An 8,335-nucleotide genomic window follows, 5' to 3' on the forward strand; every position below is an offset into this window, starting at 1 on the left:
TAGAAATGGAGAGAGGATCCCCCCCCCCCCTGTTGAACACCATTGCTTACATAAAAAGGGTCTGATAAGACATTGCCCCATTTGACTACCATTGTTTGATTAGCGTACCAGAAAGCCAGGAATCGTACAAGATATTTCGGCACTGCTCGATTAATTAGCTTCTGAAATAGCTTGAGGCTGGTTGACCCTGTCAAAAGCCTTAGTGGCATCAATAAAACACAAAAATACAGATGTATTCAAATGCAGGGATTTCCCAACTATTTCCTGTAACGCGTAGATACACATATCAGTGCCAAGGCTTTTTTTAAAACCAAATTGATTCTCACTTGTTAAAAGATGCACTTCGAGTCTAGTCAATAAAACATATTCTAAAATGTTTTAAATGTTGCTGGAAAGTGCAATCGGTCGGTAATTCAACAGACTATTTAAACTGGCAGTCTTGTCTTTGATGACGGGAATCAATCCAACTGAGAGAATTGAATCAGGCAAGACTCCATGGGTTAAAAAGCCAGTGAAACACATGGCCAACAGGGGCAGTAATTTAAAAATTGAATATTTAAATGCTCAACTGTGATGTCATCTAGACCACATGCTTTGCCTTCTTTTGTCTTTGAAATTGCATCTTGAATCTCACTTGCACGAATAACCATTGTGTCAGTAAAATCCACATCGTTAATAGAAACTGCATGACTTTTTACGGAATTGAGCAGGTCAGAATAATGCTTACGCCATAAATCAGCAATTTTATCAGAACCACATACACCTTTAATGTTGGATAGCAATGAAGTTTTACGATTATTCACAGCATTGACCTCCTTCCAGAATTTATGGTAATCATTATTTTGTAGACCTGTGGCCAGAGAGTCTGCTCTCATCATGTTTTCTTGCCTTTTGATAATGCATAGTGAATATTTGAATCTAGCAGTAGTCATTTTCTTGCTCTCAAATAAAGCACCTTGTCGAGGTTTCCCAGCTTCATGCCAGAGTGTGAAAGCATCCCTGGCTGCAGCATGATGTTCAGCTACAAAGTCATTCCAGCCTGGCTTGACGGTCCAGCTTTTATGACTCCTGCTTCGTAGGCAAAGACTACTATCTTTAACAGCTATATTTCTCTATATAACTCTATATTTTCATAGAGTTTACATAATTCAGCACTATGAGTAGTATTTTTGCAGTTTCGATCACAGCATGCCAGTGCATCCCTGGGTAATTTTACAGCCTGCAGCTAAGCATCGGTGGTTGCTGTGTATTTATTGATGTCCTCATTTGTAACTTTGGACCAATCAAGTTTATCTGTGAGATCGTTATTTTCTTTCGTCTCAAGAGATGGTATATTTGCCACATTTAAGGAGAATACTACTGGTATGTGATCTGAGGTAGCCAAATTATATATTTTATATATATATATATATATATATATATATATATATATATATATATATATTTCTATATATATATATTTCTATGTTTCTCAGAGAAGCATGAGCATCCGCAGTACAGATACAGTGGTTCAGCCATCAGGTGGAATGCCAGGCATCACTGATATAAGTAAAGCTTGTATCTGGGAGAAGTATTTTACTTGAAAAAGTGAGATTATTTTATTCACAGTAAGAAGTTAAATGATTACCAAATATTGATTAGTCATCTGAGAGATCAGCATTAAAATTTCCTAAAACAAACACACAAGTGGAGCTGCTATCCTCAATATATGATTTTATGAATGCTAATTTGTGCAAGAATTCGTCCTCCAATAGATAAGACTCATAGGGCATGCAAACATTTAGAATTGCAAATTTCTTTTCATTAATGTTAATATCCAAGCCAACAGCCCAATCAACATTAAGTCTCACAACATTAACAGCAGCATCATACTTAACATTCCAGAGGATAGCCACGCCCCCAGGAATTCTACCTCGAACGATTCTGGTGCTCAGATCAGTGGTGGATTCACCAGCACCATGAAAATCCACATGTAATGAGTTCAGATTGTCCAAGTCCTGTTTGGCAAGCCAAGTTTCTTGCAAACATAATACATCACACTCATTCAAAAGCTTATCAACGACATAGCGACTGGATTTATCAGCAACACTGTATCCAGTACGCAAGCCACGCGTATTATATGATACAATCCGCAAGCTGTTTTGTTGTCGAGTAAGATGACACAAGAGGTTAGGCGCTGGTTTCACCGCCATCCCCCACAGGAACTGAGGCCTTATTCACACTCCGAGTGATTTCTGGGGCCAGAGAACCTCTGGCTGCAGAAGTTTGTTCTTTCCGCGGGGTTCATAGTAGCACCTCACATAAACACCATCCTGCCAGAGCTCAGGCGCATACATTTCTGCTACAGCATTACATTCAGCAGTTATGTGAAAGGAGCTGAATCTTCCGTGAACAGTCTCAATTTTCCTGCATTTAACTTCCCGTCCCATCCCAATAATTCCATTATTAACAGATCTCATGTGCTATGAGGCCTGGCAAACTTGGCGGAAGAGGTTAAGAAAGCCACGAGGCCAAAAAAAAAACAATTCGAACACGTCCGGTGCGGGGCTGGAACCCGCGGCCTCTGTATGCGTTCCTTCAAAACGTGAAAACTTTAACACGTCTGATGGGCGCAGTTCTGTGTCTGTGTGTGGGGGAAGAAAGGAGAGTGACGGCACTGGCTGCTCGCGTCCGTGTGTGTGCTGAAAGCAGCAGCGAGGAGCTATGACAGCGCGCGGCGCAAGCCTGCGTGTTTGTGTGTCTGCTTTAAGCTGGTGTTTTTGCTATCGCATAGGAGGAGAAATACAGAGACAGACTGGCGCAAGCCTGTGTATGTGTATGTGCTGAAAGCAGCAGCATTTTCTAGGGCACATGAAAGGAAGAAAGGAGACGGCATGCGGCGCACTTCTGCACTGTAAACCCGGATTTCATATCTAATTAAACATTTAAAGTATAATGTACTTACATGGCTCAAATCGGTTAAGTTTTGATTGCATTACTAGCAGATGTAAGTATGTTATACTAATTTTTAGACCTAGTTGAGCCAGTGAAAATTTTTAAGTGAAATAGCTTAAAATTCTCAAGTTTTAGTCATGCAATGCATGATGGGAATATGATCGCTGTCACTTTGCCGCCGTATGCATCTGTGCTTTTTGCCGAGAAGACGTCACTTTTTCGCCGCGCACCGGACAGTCCAGTCTGCAAAAACTCGCCACAGACGGTAAGTAACTTTGATTTAGCTAACGTTGCTCCTAAGTCATTCAACTTATTGATTCCGTGTTTGTGTGTTGATACAAGGGGATGCTGGTGAGTAGTGGGAGGACGGTAGCTTATCCAGGTCGGCAGCCATTTTCACCTGCTAGCTAACGTTACAACAAGTTTTTTTTTTTTTTTTTTTCACTTGGTGCGCTGTTTGTGAGAAGTCCAAGTGAATCAGTTTGACGTCGACGGACATTAACATTGTCACCCGTTAAGGTACTCAACTAGCTAAGTAAGTCACTTTTATCACCGGAGGGGCTTTTTATGCGTAACTTTAGAGAAAAAGACGTACTTTTTAAGTTCAACGGACATCACCGTGACCGTAACCACCTGTTTGATGGCTTAACATTAGCTAGCCAAATTGCACTTTTTTTTTTTGCTTGACGCGCTGTTTGTGAACTTGGAAAACTGTCGTTTTAATCAGTTCAACGGGACAATTTTAACCTCTGTAGCGTTTTAGCGGGCGCCGCCCGGCTTTGAACTGCCTCTCTCAGATTAGAGGCGCCGCGGGCGAAAACCACGCACATGATTCATGGCGGCGGGGATGGGAGCGCAACGTTATACCTTTTTTCGTACTGGAGGAGCTTTTGTGAGCAGTGTAAAGCTGTTGTTGTAACCAGTTCAACTAGACATTTTTCCACCTGTAATTTTAGCATCTTGGTGGTGACACGGCCCGATCCACGCTGAGCGAGAGACACGCACTCGGTGGGAAGAAGAGTGTAAGCGACCACATTGCATTGTTTTTTCCTAGTATTAACGTTAAATGTAAATGACTTTGACCATTCATTTTATTATTGTCTTATGCACGACATGTTTTGCATTAGTGATTATTTTACCTCCAAGCACTTAATAGAAAGTGAATTGCAACCGGATTATGACTGAGTATATAGCAATAATGTTACACCCCTAACAATTACATTATATCTTTAATGTTAGCTACTTTGAAAATATAGGTATATTGGTCAATAGACCACTGTAGCTTATATAAGTTCCCTTGTCTCTTATTTTCTTTGTTTTATTGTGTTGCAGGTCATAGGAAGAGATTCCTTTGAAACCAGTATCCTGATATTGGAAGTTGTCCAAAACAAGCCTGCCATCAGCCAGATGTTACATCGATGGCCAGCTCTTTTCACAGAGTGTAATACAAAAAGATGTATGTGTCACTGTAATGTTAAATACAATTTGTCCATAGATTCTTGTTTTTAGCTTCATATGCAATTCATAGTTTGTTTCAGGTTTATTACGAGTTCTCCAGAGTGGTGGGGAAAAGTCTGCAAGATAATTTCTTTGAACTTGACCGTTTCTCTCCGAGGTTGATCGACATCTTTCGGAAGAAGAAAGGCCTTACCGGCCAGCTTTTGGCTGAGCTTTTACGTCAGACAAAGGTGGGTTTGACTACATTAGTCTACTACATCTTTCCTTCTCTGTTCATCTCAATTTGTCTCTTATTTCTCCTCTGCTCTTTATCTTTTTATTTCTGTCTTTTTCATTCTTACCTTCTCATTTCCCTTCCTTAATCGTCTCCTTTTCTCTCTTCATTACCTAATTTTCTTTTTTGTCCTCTCCATTTTCCTCTCCTTTTGTCTTCTTGTACATAATCATTGTGATGAATTTCTGGAATTTATTTGATAAATACCTGTGCAGTGTTTCCCACATAATTAGATTATATTAGTGGTGGTGTTTGGGGATTAAGGCACAACAAAAGGATTAAATATATCATATATTTGTATTGACAAATACACATTTCCACTGCCAACACTTAGTGTCGGATAACTTAAAGACATTGCTATTGCTACACTGCCATGCCATTGCTCCACTTTCTATGACCGCTCTACAGACTTCTTGTTGCAAATTTCACTCACACACACATACACACGCCGACATGGAGGTGGACACACTCACAAACATGGAGATGGAGGTGGACACATTCACACCAAAACAGAACAACCTGGAGGTAGTTACACACAAACTCACACACACACTCAAACTTACTGACACGCTCGCTCACACACACACACACATTCAAAAAGACTCACACACACACTTCACATTCACACACACTCAAACTCAGACACACATAGGCTCACACACACACAGGCCACCACAAATTAATGAATGTATGGGAAACCCTGATGTGAGTATCCTTAGCAAGATATTTCAACTCTTGTGTCCACTATTTTGCAGACCACTGAGCCAACAGACATCAGGTGCCCATGTCTTTGGGGACTGCCTGTCATCTTGGCGGATGATTCTTCTGCCTTCTTCAGAACATGCTCTGTAAGTTAATTTGTTTTTGAAAATGTTGCAGGTGCATGCTCCTTTTGTCTCCTTTTTAGCTGTTAATGAAAACTGCCATTCATTTTCAAAAATTTTTGATCAGCATCAGTGTCTCCATTAAGTCTCTATTTTATGGCAGAGCAAAGATAGTTTACTCACTTTCAGTCCCAGTCCTATTGAAAAAGTTGAAAATTGCTCCCAATAACTAAAGTTGAATGAATCTTTTTACAATTTCCCAATTAGTTTTTTAACTTTACTGGCACCAGTTGGAACTTGTGAAAATGTTTTTGGGTTTAAAACTCAAATGGGGAGTTCTGATTGCACTTGTTAGGTTCTGGTTGCTCCATTGAAAAAAACATTCAGCACTGCTGTGACTCAAAGTCAGTAAACTACATATTTTGGGCAAAGTGTTGCAACCTGTACAGATCTGAATATGCCATTTGATAAAAATTCAATATTGTCCTTTTAATATAAATTACTTCCAGTGTGGTTTATGTTGTACAATGCTGTTCATTATGAACAGTCACATGTTATTTTTTTTTTGCACAAAAGTCATTTTCTAACTGGCATGTTTATGTTCTCTCCTTATCAATGTTTCTTTCAATGATAGGATGTAACTGAGAAGGACTCGTACAGTGAAACTTCAGTGGGAATTCTCTGCCTTGGTTAAGAAAATACCCAGCTCAACCCATCCAGAGTAGGGATCATCTTGGAAGGGTCTGTGGTAATGGATGAACTGTCAAACCTACCTCAGGCCTTCTGTGTCCTTTTTGGACTGATCTATGCCCTACACCTGGACTACCCCAAGTGCATGAAAAACCCTTTCAATTTTATTCAGCAAGTAATGCTCAAACTGGTTAAAAGTGAGCTGGTACCCAAAATTAAAACTTTGAAAAATCAGCTGGAAGCATATATCGGGTCAAAATGGCCCTTCGACTGTTTTAGATTTGTTTGCCACAGTTTGTAATGTTGGACTTTTATGAAAACATGTTTATTGTTGTGTGAAGTTTGGGATACATGTGTTCCGTGGTATTTGCACTGTTTTTTTTTTTTTTTTTTTTGCACAAGATTCCATGACGCAGGCTTTAAAAAAATAATTTCAAATGAGTTGGGTATTTTAGTTACATTGCAGTACCAACTAAAAGCTAAAACATTTCCCAGATAGGAGTGTAAGTTACAATACAGTTTTAATGTGATTTGTTGTAATAATGATGTACACATGCTTGAGGACAATAAGTGTTATGTTGGCATGATGGTGCTTTGTTTTTTGCGATGTTCAGGGCATGAATGACACATTTTGCCACTGTTTCTGGCTTATGATTCAAAGTTGTTAAAGCAGGGACAACAACCCTGTAACTTCTTGCTGTTTTTAAATAAAACAGTTAAAAAAAGACTTGTGTTGCATATTTTTCTTAATTTAAACGTTCTAGTTTAACACATGCAATGAATACAAAAGTTTAGTTACTTCAACTTAAAATAGCAAGTGGAGTTCATGTGACAATGTAATTGATATTACAAGAGATTGTAAGTGAAATCAACTTGGCATTTAGTATTTTAAACTTAAAATAATAATTCCACCCTTTCATGCATTTAAGTTAAATGTACTCAAGTTTTCATAACCCATTACTTAAAAATTTTAAGGCAACCGGTTTCCTCAAATTTTTTAAGTAAATTCAACTTATCCGGGCTTACAGTGTGTGCAGTGTGTCTTTAGCGCTTGTAAGGAGGAAGGGAGACAAGAGCGCGCAAGTGAGCGACCATTCAGTTTGTGTTATTTAGTTAGGGAGAGCAGTAACAAATTAAAAATGCTTCCTCTAGAGAAAAGAGACTGGATGATTTATGAACCCACTATAGAAGCACTGAGGGTCTGAACAGGGCGTTAACGTGCCCGCACCTTAACACCCGGTGCGGCTTTTGTTTGTGTCAAAGACAGAAAAATCCCCGTGACTGAGACCGCGCCCTACCATCCGGTGCGCCCTATGGTCGTGAAAATACGGTTTTTCCACATACACGAAATAACCAGTTCTCTGAAATATTGTTCACAAATCTGTCTAAATCTGTGATAGTGAGCGCTTCTCCTTAGCCAAGACAATCCATCCCACCTCACAGGTGTGCCATATCAAAATGCTGATTAGACAGCATGATTATTGCACAGGTGTGCCTTAGACTGGCCACAAGAAAAGGCCACTCTGAAATCTTCAGTTTTATTGAGGGGGTCAGGGGACTCAGACAACCAGTCAGTATCTGGTGTGCCAGTACCATTTGCCTCATGAAGTGCGACACATCTCCTTCGCATAGAGTTGATCAGGTTGTCTATTGTGGCCTGTGGAATGTTGGTTCACCTTTCTTCAATGGCTGTGCGAAGTTGCTGGATATTGGCAGGAACTGGAACACGCTGTCGTATACGCCGATCAAAAGCATCCGAAACATGCTCAATGGGCTGGGATGTTTTCAGCTTCCAAGAATTGTGTACAGATCCTTGCAACATGGGGCCTTGCATTATCCTGCTGCAACATGAGGTGATGTTGTTGGATGTACGGCACAACAATGGGCCCCAGGATCTCGTCACGGTATCTCTGTGCATTCAAAATGCCATCAATGAAATGCACCTGTGTTCTTCCCCCATAACATACGCCTGCCCATACCATAACCCCACCACCACCATGGGCTACTCGATCCACCACATTGACATCAGAAAACCGCTCATCCACACGACGCCACACACGCTGTCTGCCATCTGCCCTGAACAGTGTAAACCGGGATTCATCCGTGAAGAGAACGCCTCTCCAACGTGCCAGACGCCATCGCATGTGAGCATTTG

At 40.3% G+C, this 8,335-nt stretch overlaps 1 long non-coding RNA gene across 3 annotated transcripts; it reads left to right on the top strand.

Moving 5' to 3' along the window:
• Positions 1 to 2,945: 2,945 nt before the first annotated feature.
• Positions 2,946 to 6,905, top strand: LOC110013497. 3 transcript variants are annotated; one of them, XR_002288633.2, is made up of 6 exons: positions 2,946 to 3,199; positions 3,891 to 3,956; positions 4,267 to 4,390; positions 4,463 to 4,622; positions 5,422 to 5,514; positions 6,125 to 6,905. It is a non-coding gene; the product is annotated as an uncharacterized LOC110013497 (long non-coding RNA). The 3 variants fall into 3 exon arrangements; XR_002288632.2 differs by having other exon boundaries at positions 4,267 to 4,622; XR_002288634.2 differs by lacking the exon at positions 2,946 to 3,199 and adding an exon at positions 3,228 to 3,469 and having other exon boundaries at positions 4,267 to 4,622.
• Positions 6,906 to 8,335: the final 1,430 nt, after the last annotated feature.

This window comes from Oryzias latipes, chromosome 18 (genome assembly GCF_002234675.1).
Source record: "Oryzias latipes chromosome 18, ASM223467v1".
Taxonomy (NCBI): domain Eukaryota; kingdom Metazoa; phylum Chordata; class Actinopteri; order Beloniformes; family Adrianichthyidae; genus Oryzias; species Oryzias latipes.